An 8,030-nucleotide genomic window follows, 5' to 3' on the forward strand; every position below is an offset into this window, starting at 1 on the left:
TTTTATCAGCCCGGCTGTAGCGGCACAGCAGTGTCGCTAAAAGGTGCGTAGTGTAGACATAGCCTTAGACTATGAACTTTTCAGGGCAGGGACTTTGTCGTTTTGCCTGTACTGTGTACCACCTAGCACCGTTTGGAGCTAAAAAAATAATAAATAATGCCCTCTCGGATCCTGTGCATAATGCAATCAGGTTCTAAACTCTCAAAACTCACTTCTTTGTTTAGTTTTTCAACAATGACCCTACTCCTGCTTTCATTCCTAATATGGCTCCTTCAAGCCCTAAAACACAGTACTCCACTACATTCAGAAACCTGACAAACCAATATTTTAATATATGACAACATCAAACGATGTACATAATAAAATTATATCTTTAATGGCAATCTTTTCCCTACCCTATTGTTTTTCATCCATTAATGTCCTTTGTTTAATTAAGGATCTGGTCATCCAGAACCTACTCCCCCAAACAGCCTCACTAACTTCAGCAAAACAATCTGTATGAGAAAAGATTATTCACATGAGTAAAGCTGACAGGACTAGGTCCTTAGCTACTGAGCCTGCAAACTCTTATACATGAGACTAGTCCCACTGAGTTCAATGGGACTGTTCACCTATGCAATTGGGTCTTAGACGATAAATGCTTATGGAAAGAGGCTTTAAAAAAAATTGTTACTCTTTGTTTACACTTCACATTTCTGGCACTACAGAAAAACAAATAATAAATTTCAGCTAGATTTTGCTTATGCCAATGTACATTCATCTGAAATAAATGTAGCTGTATTTGTTTGGATGTATGAAACGCGTATGTGCTAATATATGAACATACATATATTTCTGGAGCTCTTTAAAAGGTAAAACATTAACAGAAAATTGAGTAGCATATGATTTATTTTTTTTGGAAGGCTTAGACCTTTAATTTTTTAAAGTCTATTTATTCATGCACAAAGGCACTTGTTCATCCCCCACCATAGACTTCAGAGCCCAAGCCATAACTTCAAAGCTCTGTCTACACAGCTATCTTTAGAGCATTCACATGAACCCCACCAGCCCAAAGCCGTCAACCTGAGCTGGGAGGCTCGCTTCTGTGGACTGGATAGATAAACCCTTTCAAGGGTAAACCCATGTGAATTCTCAACATTTTCAAACTTTTTTTGAACTGAGGGCAAAAGAGTCTTGGTGGGAGACAAAGTGAGGTTGGGGGAGCAAACTTTTTTATTTTAAATTCCTGTTCAGCAATTGCTAAATGAATGTTTTAGATTGAGTACTGAATACAACTACCACACAAGGAAATAATGAGTATCTGCGGCAATGAGACCCGAGTTCCTCACTCTTCCAAGTTTCCACGTTTCTCCACAGAGACTGGAGGAAGAGAAAAGTAATATGAGTTCCGCTGGGGAGACCCATTAGCTTCCCTGCCTGATCCCATCACTGTAGCTCCATTTACCTTCTAGTATATTCTAGGTCCTCAGCAGTATTGATGTCCTCCAGTGTGCAGAACTCATGAGAATTAGCACAGAGGAGTCTGGCACGGCACAAGGGAGGAGCTGTGAGGTCCAGTTGCTCACTTGCTGATGTTGTCACAATTTCTCTTCTACCTCCCTCGTAGAACAGGAGACAGGACACAGAAGATTTGGGATTTCTCTAAGGAATTCAATTAGAGTTATAATAGCCTTCTAGGAAAATCTCTGCTGGGACAGTGGATAGATAGGGCTCATTTACCTGGCCCTATCCCTAGCTTGTCTGCTCTTCCCTGGCGTATACACTCTCTTTTAGATCATGGGAAGAGGAGATACAGATTTCTCGTTCCCACATACAAGAAACAGCAATGCAGCATGCCAGTGGTCCCCGCTGCATGTAGATCTTAGTGTAATCATTCAGCCTGACATTATTCACTAGTTTTAGGATTCACTTGGAATTTGTGTGCAAAGTGAGTAAGAATAGTATAACCATCCCATCTCTAAATAAAAGCATGTACATGTACACACTGAACAAGACATGAAACTTAAAAAGTTACTCAACCACATTCATTACTAGCAAAAGAAATAAAATCAAAATGCCAGTCAACCTTTCCACAAGTGACAACACACGATAGTATTAAGAAAAACAACCAGTAAGCTGTAACTGAAAAGCAAGCCAGGTCACAGTGTGGATCCAATCTACAGTGATCTCAGAGAACCCTATCCTAAGCTATCTAGGTTTCGGTTATCTGCAACACTAATCTCTCTCTTCTCTCTCTCTCACTCAGATAATTTTTTTTTTTAAATTTAATCTGATCAGTACCAGTGTCACTAAGTTTGCAAGTCTAAAATATTTGGCAAAGATTTTAATATATGCAACACTGTGATTGTCTGCATTTGTAGTTTATTCATATCTATATTTTGGTGACAGCTGTAGTTGCGGCCTACTGCACTGATCACAGAGTTAAGAGTCAGGAGATCTGAAATTTTGTCCTGACTCTGCCACTGAGTAATTGTGGAACCTTGGACAAATCATTTAAGATCTGTTACCCCATCAGTGAAAACAGAAATTATACTTGTCCACCTTTGTAAAGCACTTTAAAAATCTATGGATGAAAAGTATTATATAAATTCAGTATGGAGGGAGTGGTGACAGGTACTTATTGTAATTATGGTACCTGTATTTTTGGAAGAGGATATAAGAGATTAGGTGACTGTGAACCAAAGCATTGCATCTCATTCAATAGGCACATGGAGCTGCATTTAGGAGTCACCATTTAGGAATGAAAGTCCAAAGAGAGAACAAATTTGTTCTGAGAATTCTCATTGGCATCCAAGACTCAGCTCAGCTCAGTTTGCATATTAATGATTTAAACAAGAGTGTATTGGAATGTCTAGTCATTAAGTAGAACATGGTAGATTTTGGGAAACAGCCAAGGCAACAATGCTAAGTCAAACTGTGACTAGTTACTGTTATAATCTGTAGTGATTCAACTATTTTAGGCCTCAATTATTCTTTGATTTTCAGGGCAAACTATGAATTTAAGTACTTCCCCTTTTGCCCTTTACATTGTACTTGCTATAGGCCAAGTGAGGCTAAGAAAATAACATTACATTTTATTTATGGAGTTTCTCCCACCTTTGCCGAGTTGTTTGTCATGACAAAACAATAAAAGACTGAGCTATTCTTTGTCTTTTTCTCATGACATATCAGTTTCCTTGAACTGCTTGACCTCATGGTCTAATACAATCAAAGCTTAATGTAAATCCACTTAAGGCACTAATTTCAATGGTTCTTTATTCATTTGTGATCCTTTAATTGTCACATGTGCAGTATTATACTGTATTCTCTTAGCTCTCAGTAAAATCTGTACAACTCTCTACCTACCCATCCATCCACCTACCCAGTTACTCATCTAATTTCTCAATGCTCACTAGTATTTAAAAAAAAACATTAGTCATTAGTTTAAAATGTGTATGAAAAATATATAATCCATGACTCCTGACAGCTGTGGCCAACATCTTCCTTACCAATTATTAACTACTTTGGAGATATTTTTGTGTCTTCTTCAGAGTTTTTATTTTCAGCTCATCTGCCAACGCAAATCAATAATGTACTACAGTAAGGGAGATGTGTTTTACTGGTCCATTATTATACATTTTATATGACTGAGCACTTCAACCTCTTCCTCCCACTCATGAATTTCAAGTCCTTGTGCTGGGCTATCCAACAGTTACACCACTTTATGTACCACAGTGACCTAGCAGCGTTCCACGCATCTTGGATCCAAGATTGTGTTTATTAATCTCAGCAGTGTTGAAGTGTTAAACTAATATTGTAAAAATCCATATAAAATTAATACATTTTAGTATATTCTAATCACTTGAGGCTCAATCCTGCTCCCATTAAAGTGAGAGGGAAACCTCCACTGATGCAGAATCAGGTCTTTGGTGTTTCTGATTTTGGTGATTTTATTGTGCCCTCTCTTTTGGTAACTTTCCCCATATATGAGGAAAAAATCAAACCCTCAAATGTAGCATCTGATCAGCTGAAAGATTGGATTGGATGCTCCCAACACACTATCCACCCCCCCTCTGCACTTGATTTAAAACAACAATATACACATTTATCATTTCCACATTGACTTACGAATAACTAGCACACATATGCAGGAAACGTAAGATCAACATACCTACGGCTGCTACAGAACGAACAGGTTAACACAAAAATACTTAAAAATTGCCAAGTCCACAGCTACAAATGCATGAGCCACTTAACAAAAATCAAATAAATCCTAGAGTGGAGGAATTTGATAACAATGCAATAAACTAGAGTTACTATAGAGGCTTACCCTACCAGAGATCCCAGTGCAACACACAAACAGAAAACACTGATGACAACAAAAGAGAAAGCAAAGACCCCAAAAGGGAGTGAGTTTCCTGCTAGTGCTGACAGAAGGAACCACAAATGCACTTATACTGGGCGATACACCACCCTTCAGCAGCTATCAGCGAGGGCGGGACAAGCACGTTCCTGCTACGCAGCCCAGCAGCTTTGTAAGGAAAGTATCAAGTAAAGTTCAAGCGCACGGAGAGCCTCTGGGTGGCCGGAGGCTGCCAGGTGAGCGGGGCAGCAGTGGCAGGCGGGCGGCCCCGCCCCCTCATTAGCTGGCGCTTGCGGCTGGGCTGCAGCTGGTTGCGCTAGGCTAGGGATTTGTTTTGTTTCGATTTTACTCCGCCCGGACACAGCCCTGAGCTGAAACCGGAAACCCACGGGCGTGATCCCTCAGCCTCTCGGGCTTGTATGGCGGGGCCTGCCCCGAGGTGGGGCCGGGGCTTCGGTTTGACAGCAAAAGCCAAGTTCAGCACGATCGCTCCATGTCTGGGGGCCGCTAGCCGCTCCTCACACACTCACACCCCGCGTGAGCTCGGGCCGCGCCGCAGGTCGGGACCTGCTCTCTCCTCTGCGCGGACCCCTGCTCCGGCTGCGGCTGGGGCGCTCCGCTCCCGGCCCCGGGACACCCCCAGCCCGATACGGCAACGCGGCTGGCTGGCGAGCCTCTCTCTCTCCCGGAAACACCTTTGCTAGCAGCGCAGGAGCGGGCCAAACGGCTGGGAAGCCCAGCACGGTGCTTTACCCCTTAGCAGCCGCTGGGCAATGGGGTGAGGCCGGGCACCTGCACCTGCCTAGCCCGGTGCTGGGGCCGGCTGTGCCAGCGCGCAGGAATCCCGGGGGCCGGCGGCTCTCTCTGACCCGGGGTGGGGGGACACCTAATAAAGGGGAGGGCAGGGAGGCAAATATCACCCCCCTCCACACACTGACAGAGCCACCACGTCCTCCCCCCCGCCCCGAGCACACCGCTAACGAAGAGCCCACCGCGGTGAACAAGAGGCACGTGTGCCGCCGCCGTCGGGCATGGGGCTCCCGCCCCCCACCTCGCCGCCCCCCGCGGGGCTGAGCAGAGGCACAGCCACGAAAAACAGTAACAACGCACCCAGCGCGTCCTCTCGGGCTCCGGGGTCTACGGCATCCAACAGCGGCGTGGAGAGCGACACGGGGATGGGGGGGACCCCCCCCTTCGCAGCAACCCACCCGGGCGGGGAGCAGGGGGGGCACCGGCTACAGGCTGCACCCGCCGCCGGGGAGGGGAGAAAGCTCCCCCCGAAGCGGAGCTCTGCGCCTCTCTCCCCGCAGCTAGCCCTAGGCGCTTCCGTCGCTCAGCGAGGAGCTGCGGCTTTGCGGGTTTGAGATACAATTGCCGGCGCGGCTGCCGTCGCCCAGGTTCTTCCCAAGGTGGTGGCGAGCCCGGGCGCCTGCCTGCCCCCGCCAGCCGCCGCCCCAGGCAGAGAGCCGGGGCAATGTGCTGCACCTGGGCTCAGGCGGGCCGCGCGGGCGTCATGTCGGGGCGGGGCGGGGCTGCTGCGCCGCTCCAAACCAGGAAGAAGAACTAGAAAGACACAGAGAAGAAAGATGAAGCTCCTGGCTCAGCGTTTCGAGAGTTGAACATCAACGAGCATTATGGGAAAGGAAAGCAACGGCCAGTTCAGTCCGATAAGCTCGTCAGGGGCTGGGCAAGAGAGGCAGAAGAAACCTCTGATACCTGTCATAGGTAGTGCATAGTGTGGAAGGAAGGGGAAATGATACACTTCATATTTAAAGGAAACTCTCACACACAGGTTTGCAACAAGACTAGGAGTGGAATAGATCTCAGCTCTGTAATAAATAAAGCACACACCCTGCATAGTGCTCTGGAAATCTTCAAGGGGCACAGCGAATGTATTTACACTCCTGACAAAGGGCATCTTTCATATTAGGATCAAGGCTCTGCAGCCATATATCCCACTAACTACACACGGAGTCACAGTGAGCATAATGGAACTACTGCTTTGTTTTCAGGATCCAGTGTTGGTAACAGTCATGGTTTTTTTTCAAGACTCATACTACGTAGGGTGTTTCTTAAAGCTCCAGAACAAAGAATCCTGTTATTATATGAGAGGCTCAGCAAATGTCTAGCCCTTCCCATTGTAGAGAAGAGTTTAAAAACATTGAGCCTAGAGTGTCAAAAAACCAGAAAGCAAATCAAAACCCAAAATGTATTTAAAAAAAAAAAAGTTTTAAGCCAAGCCTGAGTTGGGAGGCCTGTTGCCTAATATGCCGCTGGCATATAAATATGTATTATCTGCACATTAACATAATATAATATTTGTGCTTAATGCACATACTCCATGTGTGTATATAACAGTGATGTACCCTAGACTGGCCTACACCATGATCCTGTTAATTTATGCTACATATCCCACTGTACCTTGCCTTTGCTGAAGTAAGCCTTTAGCACAAGCAGATAGAACAAATCTATATCTTAGTACAAGCTGGGAAAGTAGCCTCACAGGTCAGTACCTGGAATGCTAGTATCCAAAACAAAGATAAGGAAGAAACAAAACAAGTTAGGGAACTGGAACAAACTAAGGGCTTGGATTTTAGGGATGTGTAAAGAAATATGTAACTTACACAATCATGAATAATACCACCTGAAAATATAAATAGGGCAGCATACCTTCTGCATGAGGTGAATGTTACATAGGACTACTCTTTAGAGACTGGTATATACAGAACCTCTTCCCGCTCTACCATCTTAATGAACATGACTGACATTGGTTTATGATGAAATATACTCAAGAGATCAAGTAACCAAAGCATAGTTGAGCAATTTTATTATTGCAAATTGTTTATTCGGAATTGCAGAAACAGGAAATCACAGTCACACTTAAACACCTAAGCTCCTTTAGGCTATTATTTTTCTGCTATCCCTCTATTTGGGTCTTTGACCTACCTTATGTCATATGTTTAGGCCTTAACAGATGGAGAGGTAGGATACGCAGCCCTCCTACTAATTCCATAATTTTTAGTGGTATTGATCATTACCCACTTTATTTACAACAGCAAATACAAATGTTTAGGTAATGTATCTGATAAATAAAAACAAGCAGAAGCCATTTTAAGGTAAGGAAGCCTTTGATGGTTTGGGATCAGTTTGTGAAGCCATCACTCTCATTGATGAGCAGTTATTTGCACAATTAGTCCCAGTGAAGCCAGTGTGATTACTTTTTTCTATTGAGTAGGGGTTCACAGTACAGCCCTTTAATATCAAAATTGCAACACTATAGCATGCTAAAAATTAAGCCAGTAAAACAAGCTACTATTACACCACCGTGAAATAATAATAATTTTTTTTTTTTTTTTAAAAAGAGTCCTAGATCACAAAACTGGGGAAGGAAGAAGAGGAGGTAGCAGCGTCTCAAACATTAGCCTGTACAAACTTCTGGTCATTTTATATTTAGGGAACATTGAATACTACTTTGACTTAAACACCTTATAAAGTCTCCCAAAAATGATTGCTCTCCCAATTTAAATCTTGTACTTAGGAGCACATTTATAAAAGGAAAGTTTAACTACAAGCTTGCAAAGACTTGTGTGTGTTTACCATTGAGCATATGAGTAGTACCCTTTTCACAATTAAAGTTTAGCAACTTTAAAAATGGGACTGATGACACTCCTTGGAAGCACAAACTTCT

General features: G+C 43.8%; 1 protein-coding gene across 6 annotated transcripts in view; it reads right to left on the reverse strand.

Annotated features, from left to right (window-relative positions):
- Positions 1-7,682, reverse strand: part of LOC102938736 (myelin basic protein) — a 172,685-nt gene extending 165,003 nt beyond the window's left edge. For 2 of the 6 annotated variants that reach the window (XM_037892980.2, XM_037892979.2), the window contains exon 1: positions 5,453-7,682. The gene's annotated coding sequence lies outside the window, so the exon portion shown is untranslated. Of the gene's footprint in view, positions 1-1,444; positions 4,678-5,452 lie in introns of those variants that run through there. The other 4 variants (XM_043539995.1, XM_043539998.1, XM_043539996.1 and 1 more) reach the window with 4 other exon arrangements.
- Between the last annotated feature and the right edge of the window lie 348 nt (positions 7,683-8,030).

This window comes from Chelonia mydas, chromosome 2, assembly GCF_015237465.2.
Source record: "Chelonia mydas isolate rCheMyd1 chromosome 2, rCheMyd1.pri.v2, whole genome shotgun sequence".
NCBI classification, from domain to species: domain Eukaryota; kingdom Metazoa; phylum Chordata; order Testudines; family Cheloniidae; genus Chelonia; species Chelonia mydas.